Source organism: Leopardus geoffroyi, chromosome B3 (assembly GCF_018350155.1).
Source record: "Leopardus geoffroyi isolate Oge1 chromosome B3, O.geoffroyi_Oge1_pat1.0, whole genome shotgun sequence".
Classification (NCBI taxonomy): Eukaryota; Metazoa; Chordata; class Mammalia; order Carnivora; family Felidae; genus Leopardus; species Leopardus geoffroyi.
The window spans coordinates 91727832-91752898 of record NC_059337.1 but is presented as its reverse complement, the minus strand read 5'-3'; the positions used below and the strand labels follow the sequence as shown (position 1 = coordinate 91752898).

At 34.2% G+C, this 25067-nt stretch overlaps 1 long non-coding RNA gene across 1 annotated transcript in view; it reads right to left on the bottom strand.

The window, feature by feature from the left end:
* Window positions 1-1209: 1209 nt before the first annotated feature.
* Window positions 1210-25067, bottom strand: part of LOC123582267 — a 69104-nt gene continuing 45246 nt past the window's right edge. The window contains exon 3 of the long non-coding RNA XR_006704294.1: window positions 1210-1522. This is a non-coding gene — a long non-coding RNA (uncharacterized LOC123582267). The remainder of the gene's footprint in view (window positions 1523-25067) is intronic.

Genomic DNA, 25067 nt, shown 5'->3' with positions numbered 1-25067 from the left:
AGCAACCTGTTTACCTCTCCAGATGATGCTTTGAGTCCAAATATAACCTTGGAAAGGCCACTTTAAGAAACAGAATCATGTTATAGTTTGAGGTCCAAAAGCCAAATAATAGTCCTATCACAACCTCTGCCAGCTTTACTAACATAAAGAAAGCAGAAAACGTAGAATGTTCTACTTAGGTCTAGTGGTGGAAGATCACTGAATGAGAAATTCATGGTATCACTATCATTTTCTTTTCAGTCCATTTCATCTCAAAATGATTATTTAAGTGGAGTGAAAACTCCATTTTGTTAGAGTGTATGTGTGGGCTAGAAAGGAATTAGATATATTATTCCAATTTCTTGAGCAATGAACCATTCTAGCCTAATCCAGAATGAAAAGGCTTCTCCACAATAAATTCCAAGAGGATAGGTTCTATGCTGGCTTTAGTTAACATTCCATATCCAGTGATTAGTATTGTGCTGGAACACAGCAGGCAATGATTATTGAGTGAACTGATACATGAATAAGATGATAACAGACAGCATCAAATTGTTAGGTCTGTGTTGGACTTTAAAGCACTACAGTGCCCTTGGCATCAAATGTGCTAGTAATGGGAAGAAATAGTGATGTAGAAAGTCAGGTAGGATGAGAGATGTATAGCATAGCAATCAAAATACAGTTTCAAAAACTAAGAAAAACAGTTTGTGAACTCAAGGAGGTGATTACAAGCTAGGTCTACCCCAAGAATAAAATAGTTAAAAAATGAGTCATCCTTATTATAACAGTTTTGATATATAAACAGGTATCATCATAAACTTCACACATTTCAAGTGTACACTTATATGATAGTTTTTAATAACTTTGAGTGGTATAGCCATCATCACAAATCACTTTTAGAGCATTTCCTTCTCTCTAATAAATTTTCTCATGCCAATTTACAGCTAATCCCCACTCGTGCCCCCCCGCTCCATGCCACCATTAATCTACTTTTAATCTCAATAAATTTGCCTTTTCTGGGTATTTTATGTAAATGTGATAATAGAATATGTAGTTTCTTATGTCTGGTTTCTTTCACTTAGCAAAATGTTTTTGAGCATGTGTCTATAGGTAATGAGCATTTGATCTGTACCTTTTTTGCAGCTGAACAGTGTTCCATTGTGTGGCTGTAAAATATCTTGTCAATGTGGCATACAAACACAAAGACACAAACACACACAGATATAGTTAGTTTTCATTATTTATACTAGTTTTATTCTATAAAGTCTCCATGAACATAAAATTTAGGAATGCTGAACCACTATTCCTAGGGGGGAAATATAATCTTAGACCCTAAAAAGAACTCTTCCTAATAGATTCTATTTTCTTTATTTTATAAAGAGAAAGCAAGGTTCAGAAATGTTAAGTGACTTGCCTGAGACTACTCCACTAACAGGTGCCGAAGTTGTGATTCAGAACTCTTCGAATGGTCCCAGAGACAGAGATGTTTGTGCCACATTGCACTGCTGCCTGTCATCTCTATTCTCTGGTCATCTGCAGGAGTCTGAAACAAGATGGTCAAGTGTCATCACCTTATGTGACTTTATGTGGGAATTTTCATAGCCAGCAACTTTAATTGTTTGCTTCTTTGCTAAATGACATTTTTATATACAGATGTACATATATAATTCATATACAGTCAATCCTCATTATTCATGGATTCCATATTTGAGAATTGACTACTTGCTATAATTTATTGGTAAGCCTCAAACCAATCCTTGAGACACTGTTGTAGTCACTAGTACACATGCTCAGAACTGAAAAATCTGAGTACCCAGAAATGCACATGGCTGCACTCTACCTTCTTGTTTCAGCTCTCATATTGACAAGAAGTGTCATTTCCAGTGTCTATTTGGTGTCACTTTATTACACATTTGTACCTTTTGGTGATTTAACTGTTTAAAATGGCAACCAACCATAGTGATGAAGTTCTTTGTAACATTTTTGGACACAAGAAAGCTATGATTTGCCTTATGGAGAAAATATTTGTGTTAGATGAGCTTCCTTGGGGCGTGAGTTATACTGCTTTGGCTATGAGTTCAGTATTACTGAATGAACAATATGGTGTATCCAAAAAGAAGATATTTTTTGATCTCCATGTGAGGGCATTCTGGAAAATGCTAAAGTAACATCTATGGTGATGGAAGAAGCTATGGAAAATATAGAAAAGTGGCTACATTTGTGGATTTATTAGATGATGATGGATAAGAGCAAAGAGTAGTGGACAGCATTGTTACAGGGCTGAAAACTCACTCATGTGACTATATTCACATTATGGATAGGCTGAATAGGAAGGCCCAGGTGCCTCCTGCTGGTTGCTTCAATTCCCTGCCACAGGACCTCTCATCTTCTAAAGTTAGACTGAACTTCACACATGGTGTTCTCAAGTTTTCAGGAGTACGAGAGCACAGGAAGTAACGTCTCGTGTGTCCTAGATTCCTGGATTCCTACATCTCTTCTTCTATATCATATTGGCCCATACAAGTCTCAACTAGTACAGATTCAAGAATATGAATAATTATTTCTTCAAAAGGGGGCCCACGACTGTTACACTGCGCATACACGTGGACAGAAGATGTGGTTCAGTGGAGCCATTATGATAACCATTTACTATACTGGGTATACTTTTTTGTCTACAAGCTAAGGACAGAATCTTTCCCATTCCATTTGAAATCATGCCACTGGCAGTATAAGCTGAAATTATATGGACTAGTACCCATTTTATATACCCCTGTGAAATTAAGACAACCTAGGTTCTTGTCTTCAACTTGCAATATAAAGTGGCATCTGAATTATTTACTGATTCTGTGAAGCAAACATATAATTCATAATATAATACTGAAAAGGCCTCTAATGATCAGAGAAATTAAACCAATGGGCAAAAATCTGCCCACAATATAGAAATAGCCACAGAATAATGCTTATACAAAATCTATTAATTGAGTAAAAGATGAATTATATAAGGCAAGAATATTCATGGTCTGAAAACTAATAAAAATATAGTAATAAAATGGAAAACTAAAAGCTAAATATATGCATGAATATAGCAGTAAAAATCATTCACAAATATCCACATCCAGATGAAAACAAGTGGTAGATAAAGCGTAAGAATGATGAGGTTTAGTTTTAACATTCTTAGTAAAGATACAGAAATTAACATTGTGCCACAACATCTACAAAATATGTAACACCCTAGACATTTGCACAAAAGTTGACTCAAAATGGAACAGAGATCTAAATGACAAATGTGAAACTATAAAACTTCTAGTAGAAAACTTAGAAGAAAATTTAGTTGATGTTGAATTTGGTGATGAGTATTTTTTATAAGGAATTTTTTTAATGTTTACTTTTGAGAGAGAACGAGTTTGAGAACAGGGGAGGGACAGAGAAAGAGCAAGCTCCAAGCTCTGAGCTATCAGCATAGAGCCCAACACAGGTCTCAAACCCACAAACTGCAACATCGAGATCCGAGTCGAAGTCCGGCGCTTCACAGACTGAGCCCCCCAGGCACCCTGGTGATGAGTTTTAAAATGTGACATCAAAAGTAAAATCCATGAAAGAAAAAATATATGTAAAACTGTATTAATATTAAAAGCTTCTGCATTCCCAAAGCCACTGTTAAGAAAATACATACAAGCCACAGACTGGGAGAAAATAATTGAAAAGCATATATTTATATGCTAGCAGTCTTGATATCCAAATATAGAAAGGATTCATAAACTAAGCGAGAAAAATCAGTTAAAAAAGAGACAGTCTGAACAGACAGCAAAGAAGATATACAAATGTCAAAGAAGCAAAGATTATCTACTTCAAATATCATTAAAGAATTGCAAATTAAAACACTGAGGTGCTGGTAAATACCTATTACACTGATCAAAATGCAAAAAAAACAAAAACAAAAACAAAAACCCTTGAATATGTGGAGCAACAGAAACTCTCATTGCTTGTAGAAATGCAAAATTGTATAGTCACTTTGGAAGATAGTTTATTACAAAGCTAAATATAGTTTTACTTTATCATCCAGTAATTACACTCTTAGGTATTTATCAAACTGATTTGAAAAACTATGCCCACATCCACACACAAAAAGTGCACATAAATGTTTATAGCAGTCTTATTAATAATTGCCAAAATATTAAAGCAACCTATATGCTCTAATAAGATGGATTTAAAAAAATTGTGCGGCATCCATACAATGGGATTTATTCAGCAATAAACAAATGAGTGATCAATCCATCATAGACATGGATGAATGTTCAGCGTATATCACTAAATGAAAGAAGTCAATGTGAAAGAATATCCACTGGGCCGCCTGGGTGGCTCAGTCGGTTGAGCATCCGACTTTGGCTCAGGCCATGATCTCGCAGTTCATGAGTTTGAGCCCCACATCGGGCTCTGTGCTGACAGCTCAGAGCCTGGAGCCTGCTGCAGACTCTGTGTCTCCCTCTCTCCCTGCCCCTCCCCTGCTCGTGCTCAGTCCTTCTCTCTTAAAAATAAAGTAAAAAGTTAAAAAATGTAAAAAAAGAGTTTCCACTATATGATTGCAATTACATAGCATTCTGGAAGAAGCAAAACTATAGATACAATAAAAAAATTAGTGTGTCAAAGGTATAGGGGGAGAAGAGAAGAGTTGAACAGAGAGAGCTCAGAGAATTTTCAGACAGGATAAAGTATTCTCTAGGATGTGTAATTGCAGCTGGCTGACATTATGCCTTTCTCAAACACATTGAAATTTAATGTATAAACATATTTAAAAACATTTCTTAGGAGGTTGGGGATTCCTAGAATAGAAAGCAGAAGATGACAAAAGAAGCTGACGGTATTTCAACCACCTTTAACAGTGTCACTGCCTTAGTCCATTTGGGCTTTGTAAGAAAACACCACTGACTGGATTGCTTATATACAGCAGAAATATTTTGCTGATAGTTCCAGAGACTAGAAGTCTGAGATCAGGTAGCAGGATGGAGGGAGGGAGCTCTTCTGGATTGCAGACTTTATGTACCTTCACATAGTAGAAGGGGCCAGGGAGTTCTATGGGATCTCTTTTGTAAGGGCATTAATCCCACTCATGAGGGCTTCTTCCTCATCATCTAATCACCTTCCACAGGCCCCACTTGCCAATACTATCATGCTTGGGGTTAAGATTTCAATATATGAATTTGGGAGGACACAAGACCATAACACTCATAAAGTGGGTGGAGGAAAATGTGCTGAACCAAATAACCATGTAAATGAATGGAATCTTTCAAACTGAAGGTAAAAGAAATTGTACATAGTGTAGTCTAGCTAAAAAAAATGTTCCCACAGAGATACATGTTAACAGTTGTGACGGTGCCATCCATGTGTATGGGAATCGAACAATTAAGTAAATGGATAGCAGAAGGTGAAAATCAGGTTTTTTACCTTTGGAATGGGCAATTTACACATAATTATGGGGGTGAGATTATAATGATCCATGGGGTAATGGATGGGAATTGGAAGAAATCAGTATACAGACATGTATACAGTTAGATACAGAAATATGTATAGATATACAAATATACATAGATTAGCAACATACATGTATTTTGTTGCCCTGAAAACTGAAAGGGCCTAGATGCAAAGAAACTGAGTAGCAATAATTACACTTAGCATTTCAATCATGGTTTCTAATGCCATTCACTAAAGGAAGAAATAAGGGCTTCTGATTCAAAGACTGGAGGAAGAACTGCACAAGATGAGCCTGGAGCAGGTTCTAGTTCCAGAGGATGATACAGAGCTTAGCACACATACTCATTCACACGCATGTATGTATGCACACACACCATGACAGTGGTATGTCAAAGGGACATAGACACCAAATGAAAAAGCTTCTGATGGCCAAAACTGTAACAATTTAAGGGACAAAATAAATACATTAGCACTGGATTATGATTCAAAATATAAAATAGAGGCACCTGGGTGGCTCAGTCGGTTGAGCTTCCAACTTTGGCTCAGGTCATGATCTCACGGTCTGTGAATTCGAGCCCCGCATCAGGCTCTGTGCTGACAGCTCAGAGCCTGGAGCCTGCTTCAGACTTTGTGTCTTCCTCTCTCTCTCTCTCTGACCCTTGTTCATGCTCTGTCTCTCTCTGTCTCAAAAATAAACAAACATTAAAAAAATATATGTATATATGTATATATATATATGTATATGTGTGTGTGTGTGTATATATATATATATATATATATATATATATATAATAAATATCCATGAGTCCATTCTAATGCAAATAAGTGATTGAATAAGAAATAAATGGGTGAGAAAAGATAAATTTTCCATGTATCTGTATTCCAAATAATTTATGTAGACACTTAATCCTTAAGGAGATAAATCATAACTCCTCACTAATGAAGTGTGGGTTGTACTAAGTGACTTGCTTTCAAAAGGACAGTAGGGAAACCTCACCGGTACCAGTTCAACCAGGTAACCAGTCAGTATCAAAGGGATCAGTGTAGCTGCTGGTATGATCCTTAACATGATGTGATAAAAAATGACACCTTACTTATGTGGTCTTCCTCTCAAAAACCAGTAACTCCAGTCTAAATATGAGGAAAACATCAGACAATTCCCAACAGAGGGACATTCTACATAACACCTGTTAAATTAATTAAACGAGGAGTCATTAAACGGAAGTGACTTCAATGCTCTGATGGCCCGTGTAGGCAAACCAAAACCTAAGTTTGTAAATTCCTCAAGGTTAAGAAATCAAAACCTGAGGACAACCAATCAGAAAGAGTCAACTAGGCTTTCCCAAATAAGGCAAATGCTAAGGACAACCATCACAAACAACCAACTATGTTTTAAGCTAGAGTCAATCAATCAAGTAACTTTCTTTGTTTCTGCAATTTAACTATATAGATGGTCCTTGATTTATAATGGTTCAACCTAGGATTTTTTGTTTGTTTGTTTGTTTTTATTTTACAGTGGTGTGAAAGCAATATGCATTAAGTAGAAACTACTTTGATTTTTTTATTTCTTTCCCGGGCTAATAATATGCCACAGGATATTCTTTTCCGATGCTAGTCTGCAGCAGTGACCCACAGCTCCCAGTCAGCTACACAATCATGACAGGAAACAAGTGCGCTTATAACCATCCTGTACCCGTACAACCATTCTTTCACTTTCAGTATTGCACTCAATAAATTACATGAGGTATCTAGTGCTTTATTATAAAACAAGCATTATGTTATATGATTTTGCCCATTTATAGGCTAATCTAAGAGTTGTGGGCATGTTTCAAGTAGGCGTGGCTAAGTAAGCAATGATGTTTGGTAGAATAGGTCTATTAGTTACATTTTTGACTTAGAATATTTTCAGTTTACCATAGGTTTATCAATAAGGACATAACCCCATCATAAGTAGAGAAAGCTTTGTATATTTTCCCCTGGCTCTTGTCAGTGGAGTGCTGCAAACAAGTTCTGGTTTGGCACTACCTGATTCTAATCTAATTTTGCTCAAATCAACTCTTAAAACTGTTAATATGCCTTTGCTTATATTTCAACATAGCTCACCAGAATTCCTCAAAACATGCAGCAGAAACAAGGAAAGACTAAGAAACTAATACAAATGAGAGAAGTCCAAGGAAGTAGGACAACTAAATGTACTGTGGTGTCCTGGATTGGTGCCTGGAGCAGAAGAAAAGGTTAATAGCTAAAACCTAAGGCTCTAAACAAACAAACAAACAAACAAACAAACAAACAAATAAAGGATGAACTTTAGATATAACAGTGTATTTACTTTGGTTCATTAATTCTAATAAATTTATCACAGTAATGCAAAATAATATTTGTAAGGGAAAGCAAGTGCAGTGTATATAGGAAATCCTGTACTACATTTGTGACTTTTCTACAAATCTTAAATTGTTCTAAAGTATTTAAAATTATGGCAAATAATTATTCTAAGGAAAATATTTGAAATACTTCTTTACAATCAGCAAAATATTTCCTGTTATCAATACTTTTTTTTATCAATACTTCTGTTATTCAGAGGAATTAAGTAACACAATTTGACACAATATCAAACGAAAATATGTAACATCTTGAATGTGAAAAACAACACCGTGAATATATATGTGCATACCCAGAGTTCTAAAATTTAAAACAAAGTTAGAGAGCAACTATTGACTTTTTAAGTAAATTTACAAGGCTGGTTGGCAAATCAAAAGAGTAAAAAGGCAACCTATGAATTGGGAGACAATACTTACAAACTATGTATGATTAGGAGTTAATATATAAATAGGAATAGGAATATATAGGAATATATAAATAGGTCCTACAACTCTCAAAGAAAACAGACAAACAATCTAAGAAATGGACCAAGCCAAATAAATATTTCTCCAAGAACAATATACAAATGGCTGACAAGCATTTGAAAGGTGCTCAATATCATTACTCATTAGGGAAATGTTAAAGCCACAATGACATACTACCTCATATCTGTATGGCTGCTACTTAAAAAAAATAAACAGTGACATTTATTGGCAAGGACATGGCAAAACTGGAATTCTGTGTACTGTTGGTGGGATTATAATATAGTATAGCTGCTATGGAAAACAATATGGCAGTTTCTTAAAATATTAAAAATAGAATCACCAGGGGTGCTTGGGTGGCTTCGTGGGTTAATTGCACAACTGTTGACTTTGGCTCAAGTCATGATTTTACAGTTCCTGATCAAGCCCCATGTCAGGCTCTCTGCTGACAGCCTCTCCCTCTCTCTGTGCCCTTCTCCCGATCTCAAAAATAAATAAATAAACTTCAAAAAAAATAGAATTACCATATGAGACAGCAATTCTACTTCTGAGTATGTACTCTAAAGAATTGTAAGCAGTGTCTTGAAGAGATATTTGTACAGTCACGTTCATAGCAACATTATTCATAGTAGCCAAAAAGTGAAAGCAATCTAAGTACCCATTGATAGATGAATGGGTAAGCCAAATGTGGTATATACATACAATTGAATATTATTCAGCCTTCAAGGGGAAGTTCTGAAGCATGCTACCACCTGAATGAACCTTGAGGACATTATGCTATATGAAAAAAATCCATTACAGAAAGACAAATTCTGTATACTTCCATTTATATGAGGTACCCAGAATAGTCACATTCATAGAGAAAGTAGGATGGTGGTTGCCAGGGCAACAATAAAACATTTAAAAATTTGAAAAACTGATAATTGGCTAAAAAGTCATAAAATTAGTCATATTTCCCTGTATCAGTAAAATTTTTTCAACTTCATTTTATTTATTTTTTATTAAAACAGAGATAAGGGAGAGAGAGTGAGTGAGCAGGTAAGGGGCAGAGAGAGCATCCCAAACAGTCTCCACACTCAGCATGGAGCCCAACACAAGGCTCGATCTCACAACCATGAGATCACAACTTGAACCAAAATCAAGAGTTAGACGCTTAACCAACTGAACCACTCAAGTGACCCTAAACCTTGATTTTAAATAAATATAATGCTATTTATAATTACCACACAATTTTAAGGAAATTTAAAATACACATAATAAAATTTATAGAAAGTTGTTAGGTTAAAAATATTGAAATCTATTTAAAAAAACACCTAGATATATGGAAGAGTATATTTAATATAGATGAATTTTACAAATTTTTTCTGCATGAAACTTCTTAAATACTACAGTGACACCTTTTATACAGAATTTGTAATTAAAAAGCACATATGAATAACATGTTATTTAAAGATATGCGTAGTAATATATTCAAAAGAAGTAGTAAGTGCACAATCCAGACTGGTGTTTATCTGTGTGTTAGAGGGTGGGAAGAAGGGCAAATGGAGGAGAACATAAGTGGATGCAAAATATAAGCAATGTTTGACTTTTGGATGATGGGTTCACATAATTTAAAGAAATAAAATTGAGAAAAAAAAAAACAAACCATTTGCCAACAGTGTATGACTATATAGCAGCCACTTTTTAATTTTCAATGGAAAATGGGACTTGGGAATTCAAACAGTTTACTTCTAAGAATAAATTCTTTACTTGATATTCTTTATGAAGAAAAGCTGAAATATAAATGAACTATATGAAATATAGATGCACTCAGAAGGAAGAATATGATAGCATTTCTCCTTTCTGTGATTCTCTGGAGGCATGATTATGTGGCTACCAGCATATAATGTATGTGGGTTCAGTTTATTCCTCTATTTTACCAGCTACCACAAGGTGGAATCAGCCTATCTGAGAACCTATTTCAGCTGACTTTATTAGAAGTTGTTTAAATGTCATCTTTCTTGGCACATGACCAGCTAGGAGGGAGTGCATCAAATTTCACTTCACTGCTATTACTATAGTTGCATTCTGAATTTTTATGCTCTCATACATCATATTGAGTATAATCGTTTTATGTAAATTTGATCTAGAAGTAAGTTAAGAATAACAGTGTTTAAAATGATACAGTAGTGGATCTAGATACAGGAGACCTTAAAACATGGGCCAGCTGATGTGGTCAAATATTCTAAGATCATTTTAAAATTGGCATTTGAGTTTCTAAAAAGGCAGTTAAGTTAAATAACAAATTTATTCAGCTCTAATGAATATTTGATTGGTTTTCAGAGATAATTGCCCTCTATCAGGGTCATAGCATTAACATGAAAATTACTCATTATCATCTCCATGAGAATTAGAAAAATATCCCTATTAAAGTTTTTGAAGGAGCTTTTCAATGAAATAACTTTGCATATTGTTGGTGTGTGATAATGATTTAAAAATGTCTCTTCAAACATGGTTTATGTATTTATTTGTACCTTTTTAAGTTCACAGAAAATGTCTTCAGAAGCATAGGGATAATATACATTTTTACATGTTTCTTCTGCAGTAGTATTAAAATAGAGAAATAAGAAAGAAAAGTAATAGACCATTATATCCTGTCAGGTTATCCATTATCGATTATTATTCACAATTAGCAGTTCTTAATAAATTTCAATAAATAAAATATTTTGGGGAAAGTAATTTTAAAAGTTAGGTCATACATTACTTTAAATTTTTTTACATTTATTTATTTTTGAGAGACAGAGCACAAGTTGGGGAAGGGGAGACACAGAATCCGAAGCAGGCTCCAGGCTCCGAGCTGTCAGCACAGAGCCCAACACGAGGCTCGGACTCACCAACCGTGAGATCATGACCTGAGCCAAAATTGGACACTTAAATGACTGGGACACCCAGGCACCCCTAGGTCATATATTTTTAAAATGTGATATTAAAAAAAATAAGCTGACAGCCTTTGATAAAGTATAAATGAAAAGATAGAGATGACCAAAAGAAATTCGATATTGATCTTGAATCTGATTGTGGGTTATAAAAGTACATAATTTTTGTAATAGATTTATATATTTGTATGTCCACATTGGGGGCATAAATATTTATAATTATTAGATCTTCTTGGTGAATAGAACCCTTAATTATGATATAATGCCCTTCTTCATCTCTTGTTACAGTCTTTATTTTAAAATCTAGTTTGTCTGATGTAAATATGGCTACTCCAGCTTTCTTTTGATGACCATTAACATAATAGATACTTCACATCCCTTAACTTTCAATCTGCAGGTGTTGTTAGGTCTAAAATGGGTCTCTTGTGAGCAGCATATAGATGGGTCTTGTTTTTGTACCCAGTCTGATACATGATTTTTTTATTGGAGCGTTTCATCCATTGGCATTTATAGTGAGTACTGAAAGATACGAATTTAGTGGCATTGTGTTGCCTGTAGAGTTGGAGTTTCTAGTGATATTCTCTGGTCCTTTCTAATCTTTGTTGCTTTTGGTCTTATTTGTTTTGTTTCATCTTTTCTCCCATCATAGAAGAGAGTCCCCCTTAAAAGTTCTTGCAGGGTTGGTCTAATGGTCATGAGAACTCTTTCAGTTTTTGTTTGGGAAACTCTTTATCCCTCCTTCTACTTTGAAGGAAGCTTTGCTGGATAAATAATTCTTGGGTGCATATATTTTTCTGATTCAGCACATTAAATATATCCTGCCACTCTTTTCTGGCCTGCCAAGTTTCTGTGGATAGGTCTGCTGTGACCCTGCCCTGTCTTCCCTTTAGGTTAAGGACATTTTTTTCCCTTGCTGCTTTCATAATTCTTTTCTTTTCTGTGTATTTTGTCAATTTGACTATGATATGCCTTGGTGATGGCTGGTTTTTGTCGAATCTAATGGGAGTTCTCTGTGATTTTTGGATTTTGATGTCGGTGTCTTTCCCTAGATTAGGAAAGTTTTCCTCTATAATTTGCTCACATAAACCTTCTGCCCCTTTTTCTATCTCTTCATCTTGAGGGACCTCTATTATTTGGAAGTTATTCCTTTTTAGTAAGTCACTGAGTTCTCTAAGTCTTCTATCATGCTCTTTTGCCTTTGTTTACCTCTTTTTTTCTGTTTCATTATTATCCATATTTTTGTCTTCTATATCACTGATTTACTGCTCTGCTTTGTCCATCCTTGCCATCATGGCATCCATTAGACATCGCATCTTGGTTATAGCATTGTAATTTCATCCAGACTAGATTTTACTTCTTTTATCTCTGCAGAAAGGGATTCTATGCTTTTTTCAACAGCAGCTAGTCCAAAGAAGACATCCAGATGGCTAACAGACACCTTAAACAATGGTCAACACCACTCATCATCAGGGAAATACAAATCAAAACCACAATGAAATACCACCTCACACATCTCAGAATGGCTAAAATTAACAACTCAGACAACATCAGATGTTGCATTGCTGGTGGGAATGCAAACTTGCATAGTGACTCTGGAAAAAAGTAGGGAGGTTCCTCAAAAAATTAAACATAGAACTACACTATGACCCAGCAATTGAACTACTAGGTATTTGTACAAAGGATAGAGGAGTGCTGTTTTGTAGGGGCACATACACCCCAATGTTTATAGCAGCACTATTGACAACAGCCTATGTATGGAAAGAGTCCAAATGTCCATCAATGGTTGAATGGATAAAGAATATGTGGTATATATGTGCAATGGAATATTACTCGGTGATCAAAAAGAATGAAATATTGCCATTTGAAACAACATGGATGGAACCAGAGTATATTATAAGTGAAATAAGTCAGTCAGAGAAAGACAAATATCATATAACATCACTCATATGTTGAATTTAAGATACAAAACAGATGAACATAAGGGAAGGGAAGCAAATGATGTAAAAACATAGAGGGAGTTAAACCATAAGAGAGTTTTAAATACAGATAACAAACAACGTTGCTGGAGGAGTTGTGGGTAGGGGGGTGGGCTAAATTGGCAAGGGGCATTAAGGAGGACACTTGTTGAGATGATCACTGGGTGTTATATGTAAGTGATGAATCACTAAATTCTATTCCTGAAATCATTATTATGTTATATGTTAAATAATTTGGATTTAAATTTTTAAAAAATAATAAAAAAAGAAAAAAGAATTATTGTGTCAATTTAAAAAAAGTACATAAAATACTTATCTCACAAGTAAAACTAATATGCTGGAATTCCACATCAAACTATAGCATAAAATATCCAACTGAGGCACAGAGAATGGAGGAGTTTGGGGGAATCAAGTGTCTAACATACATTTGGTCTAATACTTCTTGAGTAAAATGGCTGTACATTATAGAAATAAAATGCCTGAAATTTTTCAAAGGAGCTCTGGCATAAGAATAAAATTATGGTATTTCCACATGGAATTTGTTAGAGAAATATTTCAATAAGACGCAACAGAAAGAAAAGTCTGAGAGATTGACTTTGGTAGCTAAGAGCCCATGGTTGTGTGCAAACTGTTACAAAATAGATAACAATAGCAAAATTAGGCCATTCAAATAATTTTAAAAAATGATGGTTTTAGGGATAAAAGTTAGAACTATTAAAATAACGACAAATAGAGAGTAGCTCTCAATAGCATCAACTACATGAGGGCAAATTACGATTATGGTAATCGTTTTACTAGTGAGTCACTATAGGATTATAGAAGTTAACACAGAAGAGTGATAGTATTTTCTTTACTTAAATGTGCTGCCATAAAGTCTCCACCTATCCTAATGACATATCTTTAATATTATCATTTATGACATAGCTTAAATACCCATTCTCCCAAGAAAAATCATCCTTGTCTACTTCAATTCTCTTTGTTCTCTATGTACAGTTTGATACAGCATTTATCACATTGATGCCAGTATCATATTTCAAACATTCTAAATGCATATTTTTCTACATTATAATACCTCTGAAGTTTGGATGTGTGTTATAATTTATGTGATACCAGAGAATTAGATCAATTTTAACTGGCAGCATTTATTTTCTTTCTTAAGAGTATATAGAATAATTGTGCTGTAATCCATGGCAAGAAAGTTGCTGAAAGGCGGTGATATATATCTTTATCAGTCGACAGGGAGTCCTCAAAGGTGAGATGCATATCTTAATCTTTAATGGTTTTTAGAGGCCCAAAGAGTGCTTGTCATGTAATAGATGAGCAAAACATGGTTAAATCATGGTACTTATAATTATCAGTGTAATAATTATTGTCCATTACAAATAAGAAATCTTTAAAACTCTTAGAACATATAGTCCAAAAGTTGAGGGATGCCTGGCTGGCTCAGTCAGTTAAGTGTCCGACTTCAGCTCAGGTCATGATCTCATAGTTAGTCAATTTGAGCCCCGTGTCGGGCTCTGTGCTGACAGCTCAGATCCTGGAGCCTGCTTCGGATTCTGTGTCTGCCTCTCTCTCTGCCTCTTCCCTGCTCTCTGCCTCTCTCTCAAAAATAAACATTAAAAAAGTTGAAATAAAAATAGTAGCATATATCCTCAATTATAGATTATTTACATTAAGAAGGAAGCAGTGTTTTTTTCAGTACATTCAAAATCACAAAAATAGAAAGCAGGTCCATATAATTTAGGGAGGAATAGTGTAAATAACTAATAAAAATAACCAGATATCAAAGTCTAGGACAATTTGACAAATTTAAGAGAAAAATACTTGAGGTAAAATTCAGCCCAATCACTAACTGGTCATTTTGCATTATGAGTATCGTGACCACATAATTCCCTGTCTAAAACGATAAATTGGATAGAATTTAAAAAAAAGGATATTATGAAATACCATGTTAGGATACTTTTATAAACCAGAATAGACTCAACCCTAGGGGCTAGGACCATAGCCCTAACTCCATAACTCAGAGAGAGAATCAAAAATTCTATGTATTTTCCTCCATATCTATACTGATCACTTTTGTTAAGGATCTTAGCAGCCGCCACTGGACTTTTTAAAACGACTGGATTGAGGTATAATAAACCTTACCTATTTAAAGTGTAGAAGCGGGCATTTCTAGAAATGTATTTACTATGAAACAACAACTGCAATCAAGATACAAAACATTCACTTTACCCTGATTTGCTGTCCATCCCTGCATCTACTTCCAGTCCCATGCAACGTCTGTAGTGTTTTGTCTATATGTACATTAGTTTGTAATTGAATGTTATATAAATGGAATAATACACGACTGTTTAGCACCTGGCTTCTGCCAGCATAATAATTTTAATAATCATCTGTATTGTTTCATGTATCAGAAGTTAATTCTTTTTATTATTAAGTAGTATTTCATTCTATAAATACACAGTTTTGTTTTTACATTCACCTGTTGATGGACATCTGATTATTCTTTTTTTCCCCACCTCTGGTCTTTGGTAAATAAGGCTGTATAAATTTTTGTTTAAAAAATTTGTATGGACATATGTTTTCATTTATCTTGGAGTAGAATATCTAGGTCATAAAAGAGCTCTATGTTTAACTTTATAAAAACAGTCAATAGCTTTCCAAAGTAGTTGCCCCATTTTCAAGACTCACTAACAAGATAGTTCTTTCATACTTTCTTTAGATTATTTTTGTCTGTGTTATTTTTTTTTCCCATTTGTCCTTTTTAAATGCTTTTTAGTTACATTCCTGTAGGTGTGTGGTGTTATCACAGTGCAGCTTTAATTAGCATTCCCCTAAGGAGTAATGAGTTTAAGCAATTTTTATGTGTAATTGACTATCCATGTATTTTCTTTTGTAAAGTGTTTGTTTACATTTTGACCATTTTTAATTGGATTCTTATCTTATTCAGTTGTGTTATTATATATATACACATATTCTGGATATGTATAGATCTGTTTACTTTAAATATTTTATATAAACCTGTGACTTGCCTTTTTGTTTTCTTAAAAGTTGCTTTGGAAGAGCTAAAGTTTTAATCTAACTAAAATCAAGTATCATTTCATACTGTACATAATTATTTTATTAAGTAGTGCTATACAATGGAAACATTGCAATTTATATGACTTCACCAGGAATACTACTTTTATCCTGAGCCTAGATACTTTTAGAGAAAAATCAGTGAGAAATTTAAAATATTGAAAATCAACTGTTTAATGAACTTTATAAGGTGCATATAGATTAAAATATTCTCTGTGTTAATGAAACTTTACTCTTCTCATATGTAAACTTGTAAAAAATCTAATTTTTAAATAACTAATTGTTTAACCTAAGTTTTGAAAATAATCCCTTTTAATTAATTTTAATTTTTATTTATTTTGGGGTATAATATTAATTTGCTACTTTATTCTAAGGTGTGGCACACATTAAGTGCCTATTGGATTTTTTTATTATTTTAGAGAGAGAAGGAGAGTGCATGAATGGGGCAAAGCCTTTCACAACCATCGGTCACGACCTGAGCCAAAATCAAGGGTCAGATGTTCAACCAACTAAGCCACTCAGGTGCCCAAATGCCTATTGTATTATTCTTTTTACAATCTCTCTTGTATTTTGATAGCCTATCAAAAAGGTGTTCTCAAAAATTTTTAGTTACCAGAGAACATATATGTACATCCACACTGGTGAGATTTCATATACAAAATACATATTTTGCTATAAATTTTTCATGACTTTGTTGTTTTGACAACATACAATGTTGGCCCAGTTCATTACTTGGGATATTATCTCTTCATCTTCTCTAATTAAGCAGTCTGTTTATGTCTTGACATACTATTTCTACTTCGTTAAAGTTTTTCTTTTTTCTTTTATCATTTATAAATAGATCTCATTATATATGCTTATACCAAATTTTAACCATATTCAATTATACTATTTTTAGTTTTCAGCACCTTATGTATAGGATAATTTCAGATCTTATGTATTTTAAAAATCAAATATAATTTACAAGCATACATAAAAGCCTGCATTTTTTAGTGTTATCATACTTTACCACACCTCCAGCGCTCTGTCCTGTGAATGTGTCCAGTCAGCTGGGCCCAGGAGCTGTGGATCTTGTGCAGGTTAGGTCGATTTGGGGCTCAGTGACCAGACGTTAGTCACAAGAGGTGGCCTGGAGAATGGATCATTCCCATTGGCCTGTAATAATTTGATGAGATCTTTTTAATTTGAGTAACAAATGTGTGGATTCTCTACTACCCCACATTTGATTTGTTAAATTTGAGGTGATTGAAAATTTTCAAAAAAAATAATATATAATAATGAAATAATCAAATAGTAGGTATTGTTTATCAGATAAATAAAAATAAAATCACATAATTATATAAATTACTCTTAATTTGTGTAACATTATCCTTACATCTCCTTGATTACTGACAGTGATACCAACATAGTATTGGTCAGGGTTATCAAAATATGCAGAAGCACAGCCTGGAAAATTAGCATGGACCATAGGCCTAGTGAAACTGAATTGGTTTTCTTCATCAGACACAAACTGAAACTGAGAAAGAATGCAAATAACTGTCCTGTCTCAATTGCTTTTACAAATAAATCAACCTAAATTGAATGTTTTTCTTCTAGAAATTTATCTACACGCAGTAAAATACAGAAACCAAATCACATTCAGTGAGTGAATTTACATGACAATATACACTTGTTAAATTTTGTGCAAAAGTTACCTTTAAAGGAAAAAAAAATATTAATAGCATTAAAAATGAGATTGCTTTCAAAATGACCACCAGTTTTTATGCTTGCATCGACAATGTACATTAATTTTTTTTCTCTATTTTGGTATGTAGCACATGGGATTTCAGTCAAATCAATCTAAAACCATTGTGCTCCTTGTACATTATTTACAGTAACATTTTAATCCTGAATCCCATATGGTGTATCCCTCAATGCAGGGAAAATTGATTTCAATGTTGATAAGTAAAATGAATTTCTTTTTTCACATCCAGGGTAAAATCTCCCTTGTTTTCTTCTAAAGCAGATAGACCTCGATGACCTTTATGATAACTTATTCTTTTAAGCAAATAAAAGAATTGCTCTCACCATTTTAATGTTTAACAAGAGTGTAAAACTATGAAGCAGAATAACTGTAATAATTTTAACCTAACAAGAAATGTAATTCAGATACTGATTAGGACATTTTACTTAGAAGAGGTGATTACGATTTTATTGCCTTTAAATCATATAGAAATGATGTTATTCTGTCATATGTTTTAAATTCTGCCAAAGTTAAACCCAGTCTATTAGAGATTGGGTTATAACTAACCTTACTAACCTTACACTTAATGGGTACTACTTTAAAACATTGTGACATTCTAGAATCTACATATTAACTATAGTGTACTGCATTTGGCAAAGACTGGTTATTGTCCACTTTTTCTTAGCATACAGCTAGACTCTATTTCCCAGTTTCTCTTGCATTAGGCAAGGTTGTGTGACTATATGCTGGTACATGAAATGTGGGAAGAAGTAATGTGCACTATTGCCAGGTTTAGCCCATAGAAATCTCCCACAGAGGATAGTTTTGGTCATTTTCCTGTCCAGCTGGATGGAACAGAGACAGCTTCCAACATAAACTTAGTACTCGTGTGGTGAAAAATGCAAAGTTCCAAAATGGAAGAAGTCTGGGTCACAACTAGGAAGTGTCATCCAATCTGCAACATCAACATTATATTATTAGGTAAGTAAGGGAGAAACAATGTAAGTATTTCAAATTTGGAAATTTATTCATTTTAATAGTTAACTTTAGCTAATATAATGTAGGTTGAAAAACACACACACACTGAACTAAGAATTGGAAGATTAGTACTAATATCTCTGGTCTTCAACGAATTATACTGTGACTTTATCAGAGTTCAAGACCTCATTTTCTTCACCTGTATGGTGTTAGAAGTTTATTAGTTTGTATGTACTTTGTCATATTCTCTTATGTTCCAGGAACTCATTATAGGATAAGGCAGACACAGTACTTGTCCTCATGGATCTCATAGTCTTCATGGCACTATAAGCATGGCACTATAAGCATTTAGATGCACAAGTCTCAACCTAGGTGAAAGCAAAAACTCCACTCTGCAAGTTATACTGAACCTTAAAATAAAATAACGCAAATTATGTTAGCAAAAGGTGAGTGTTTCAGCAGAAGGAAATACACATATGAACACCACAAAGAACATAGTCCATTTTCTTTTTCTATTTTCTGTGGTAACTTTTCAAATGTGGTATGATGGATATATAACATTATATTAGTCTCAGGTATATAACATGATTTGATATTTGTGTATGTTGTGAAATGATCACCACAATAAATCTAGTTAACATCTGTCACCATTCAATACGTAGTTACAATTATTTTTAGTGTGTCTGATGAGAACTTTTAGGATCCACTCTTAGCAACTATTACATATGCAATACAGTATTATTAATGATAGTCACCATATTGTACACTAATTACATCCCTGTAACTTTTATAACTAGAAGTTTATACCTTTTGACTCCCCTCACCCATGTCACCTGTCCCTTAACCTCTACCTGTGGCATCCACCTATCAGTTCTCTATAAGCTTGGTTTCCTTTGTTTGTTTTAGATTCCATATGTATATGAGACAATATGGTATTTTTCTTGTTCTGACTTCACTTAGCAAAATGCCCTGAAGGTACGTTCATATTGTCACAAATGGCAAGGTTTCCCTAGTTTTATGGCTAAATAATATTCCATGGTGTGTGTACACATGCGTGTACTCTATATTTTCTTTATTTATGCATCAATGTACATTTAGGTTGTCTTCTTATCTTGGCTATTGTAAATAATATTGCAATGAACATGAAAATGCATATATCTTTTCAAGTTAGTGTTTTCATTTTCTTCAAATAAATACCCAGAAGTGGAAATGTTGGATCATATGGTTGTTCTATTTTGAATTATTTTGGAACCTCCATAGTGTTTTCCACGGTGGCTGTACCAAGTTACATTCCCACCAGGAGTACACCCACCAGGAGTACACAAAGGTTCTCTTCATATCCTCACCAACACTTTCAAGTTATCTTTTTGATGATCACCACTGTAACAGTTGTGAGGTGATATCTCATTGTGGTTTAGAGTTGCATTTCCCTGGATGTTGATGCATCTTTTGGTATGTCTGTTGGCCATCTGTATGTCTTCTTTGGAAAAATATCTATTCAGACACTATGCCCTAATTTTTTAATTAGATTGCTTTTATGCTATTGTGTTATATGTGTTTTTAATATAGTTTAGGTATTAACTGTTTATTAGATATACGATTTGAAAATATTTCTATTTAGTAGGTTGCCTTTTCATTTTGTTAATTTTTGTTTGTTTTTTGTTGTTGCTGTTGCACAGAAGCTTTTTAGTTTGATGTAGTCCCATTTGTTAATTTTTGCTTTTGTTGCTTTTGCTTTTGTTGTCAAATCCAAAAATAATTCATTGCCAAGACTAATGTTAAGGAGCTTACCAGCTAGGTTTTCTCCTAGGAATTTTATGATTTCAGATCTTATGTTCAAGTGTTTAATTCATTTTAAGTTAATTTTTTGTGTATGGTTAAGGTAGAGGTCCAGTTTCATTCCATTGCATGTGACACTCTTTAAGAGGAAACTGTCCTTATTGTGTATTTTTTGCTCCACTGTTGTAAATTAATTGACCATGTATATGTGGATTTATTTTTGGACTGTCCTGTTCCACTGATCTGTGTGTGTGTTTTTATGATTACTATAGCTTTGTACTGTAGTTTTAACCTGGAGTGTATGACTCAGCTTTGTTCTTTTTTCTAAAGATTGCTTTAGCTATTCAGGGCTTTATTTAGTATTGATATTTTAACACTACTAACTCTTTCAGTCCTTGAGCATGTAAAAGCTTTCCATTTATTTGTGTCTTCTTCAGTTTCTCTCATCAATGTCTTCAGTTTTTGGAGGACAGGTTTTTCACCTCTTTAAATTTATTCTTAGGTATTTTATTCTTTCTGATGTAATTGTAAATAGGAGTATTTCCTTAATTTCTCTGATAGTTATCAGTGTGTAGAAATGCAATACATTAATTTTTTTTAATTCTTTTATAGTTTATAGTTTGGGGCCACTTAAGAGAACTTTGCTAGATACAAATTCACTAAGATTTTCTCCTGGATTTTCTTATAAAATTTTGAAAGTTTTACCTTGTACATCCTACCCTCTGATCAATTTTAACATTGGTATTAGTGTAATACTGTGATGCAATGTTTGAAGTTCATGTTTTTTGACATATGGCTATATAGTTGTAAAAGGACTATTTGCTGAAAGGATTATCTTTTTGTCATTAACTTGCATTGGCAGCTTTGTCAAAAATTTATCTATCTTAGAATCAAACTATTTCTGTATTCTGTTCTATTCTATTATTCCAAATCTCTATCTTTATGTCAGTGCCACATTGTTTTAATATGTGTAGCTTTATAAGTCATCCAGAGATTGAATAGTATCTTGGTCTTCTCATAAAACATTTTTGCTATTCTGGTCTCATTCTTAGTGTTAGTTGTGTGTGTGTGTTTCTTTTCTCTTTCTGTTACAATTAGCAAGAGTTTGTTAATATTATTAATCAGAGCAGAGAACAAGCATTTGGTATTACTGATTTTCAATATATTTGCCATTTCATTGATTTCCACACATTATATATTGATTCTGCTTGTTTTATATTTAATTATTTTAAGTTTATTTATTTTGAAAGAGAGAGAGTGAGAGAGCAAGAAGGGAGGGGCAGAGAGAGAGGAAGAGGGAGAGTCCCAGGCAGGCCTCATGGTGTTGGTGCAGAGCCTGACATGGAGCTTGATCCCACAAACCCATGACATCATGACCTAAGCCAAAATCAAGTCAAGTTCTTCACCAACTGAACCACCCTGGTGCTCCTTATATTTAATTTGATACCCTGTTTTTAAGGTGGAAACTTAAGACATTGATTTGAGACCTTTCCTCTTTTCTAATATAACCATTACTGCTATAAATTCTAAGTGTATTGTTAAGTGTGTATTCCATAAATATAGAAATACTATGTTTTCACTTTCATTCAGTTTCAAATACTTTTTAATTTCTATTTTGATTGTTCTGTTAACCCATATATTATACAGAACTGGATTTTTCAGTATCAACATGTTTGCGGGGATATATAAAATACCTTTTTGTTATTGATTTAAAATTTAATTTAATTGTGGTCTGAGAATATATTTTGGATTATTTGAATAATTTTAAATTTATTTACAACCCAGAGTATGTAGTGTGATGATGGATAATTTACATGAAGCTTAAATAATATGTATTCTACTGTTTTTTTTTTTTAAATTTTTTTTTTTAACGTTTTATTTATTTTTGAGACAGAGACAGAGCATGAACGGGGGAGGGGCAGAGAGAGGGGGAGACACAGAATGGAAGCAGGCTCCAGGCTCTGAGCCATCAGCCCAGAGCCCGACGCGGGGCTCGAACTCACGGACCCCGAGATCATGACCTGAGCTGAAGTCGGACGCCCAACCGACTGAGCCACCCAGGCGCCCCATCTACTGTTTTTATTGAAATGGTATATATAAAGAACCTCTTTCAAGTGGGTTTTCAATATTAATACTTTTACAAACTTACTCATATTCTACTTATTTATCAATAAGTGAAAATTTGTTGAAATCTGAATTGATTATGAATATATATGTCTTTGATTTTATCATATATTTTTAAATTTTTTTTTCAACGTTTATTTATTTTTGGGACAGAGAGAGACAGAGCATGAAGGGGAGGGGCAGAGAGAGAGGGAGACACAGAATCGGAAACAGGCTCCAGGCTCCGAGCCATCAGCCCAGAGCCCGATGCGGGGCTCGAACTCACGGACCGCGAGATCATGACCTGGCTGAAGTCGGACGCTTAACCGACTGCTCCACCCAGGCGCCCCTTATCATATATTTTTAATGTTTGCTCTTTAAAGTCCATAGGGACACCTGGGTGGCTCAATTGATTAAGCATCAGACTCTTGATTTCAGCTCAGGTCATGATCACACGGTTCGCAAAATTGAGCCCCATGTCAGGCTCCATGCAGACAGTGTGGAGCCTGCATGGGATTCGCTCTCTCCCTTTCTCTCTCCCCACCCCCCACGCCCCCTGTCTCTCAAAAACAACAACAACAGGGGCGCCTGGGTGGCGCAGTCGGTTAAGCGTCCGACCAGCTAGGTCACGATCTCGCGGTCTGTGAGTTCGAGCCCCGCGTCAGGCTCTGGGCTGATGGCTCAGAGCCTGGAGCCTGTTTCCGATTCTGTGTCTCCCTCTCTCTCTGCCCCTCCCCTGTTCATGCTCTGTCTCTCTCTGTCCCAAAAATAAATAAACGTTGAAAAACAACAACAACAAAAAAAAACAGAACACCTTTTCAAAAAAGTGCATAAACATTAATTTTTAAATATCCTGTTGACCAAAGAATAGAATAGAAAAATTAGGTAGATTTTAAACTCCGATTAATATTAATGAAGAACATTTAAAAAGCCTATTGAAAAGTTCTCATTTAATTTTCAAGGTATTTGGAATATGGTGAGCGACAGAGAACAACATATCTATGATAAGGAAACCTTTAAAGTAAGAATTCATTAATAACTTAGTCCTAAACCATAGCTGTGGAAACAAGATTTGTGGCAGATTCAGGCAAATGGCTCTGAAATGTCATAATGTAGATAAATATTTGGGCATGAATGATAGAAGAGGTTCAAGGTATCAGTCTGGCCGACTAAAAAAAACACTGTCTCAGTAGCATATGAGTCTTTCAAAGAAAGTTGACTTCTGAATGAAATATCATATTATAATTGTCATGGCTGATGCTCTTCACTTGGAAGTTTTTAATGAGAAAAGGAAAAAAAAATAGAACAAAAAAGGAAAAAAACAAAAGCAGAGCAAGCTACTCTTTGGGACCTTGACTGAAAATTTTAGAAATTATGAAAGGGAATGTTCTTATAAAAATAGGGAACTCTAAATTCCAGTATTTTCATGACTTGACAAAGTTTTTTAAAAATGTATTTGAAAGACATACCTAAAGAAATGTATCATTTTTTAAAACCTAAGAACAATTTTGTTCTTATATGCCATGTCACACTTCATAGAAACTAGTATTTCACAAGTGATTAGAGAATTAATGCAAATATACTCAAGACGAGTTACTCAGTAACACATGGCCCCTTTTAGCTGATTACCTAATTATATTAGCAAAGACAGATGTTTCTCAATGGCTCTCTCTGAAACAGGATGTTGTTTTTGGTTTGATGATTTTATATCTACTTACTTCTAAGTAATTTGATAGACTTGGTATTTAAGGTGGTAGTTTCAACATATACAATATTTTTACAATAAATTCTGAATCCAAACACTAAAGTGAATAATCTATGACAACAATGAATCAAATACTAATGTTTACAACAGCAAGAGCAATTAGCTAAGTGATTATGGCTTTTAACATTGTTAAGAGAGAGAAAATTTATGTGTGTATGTGTGTGTGTATTCCAAACAACAAATGCTATTTAAAAACATATTCAAGTTAAGATATCCAGAACCTTGTACAATTTTAAAGGTAATGTATTTTGGGGAACCTGGGTGGCTCTGTTGGTTAAGCATTCGACTTTGGCTCAGGTCATGATCTCAAAGTCCATGGGTTTGAGCCCCATGTCAGGCTCTGTGCTAACAGCCCAGAGCCTGGAACCTACTTCAGATTTTGTGTCTCCCTCTCTGCCCCTCCCCTGCTCACACTCTGTCTCTCTCTCAAAAATAAATAAGCATCAAAAATAAAATAAAATA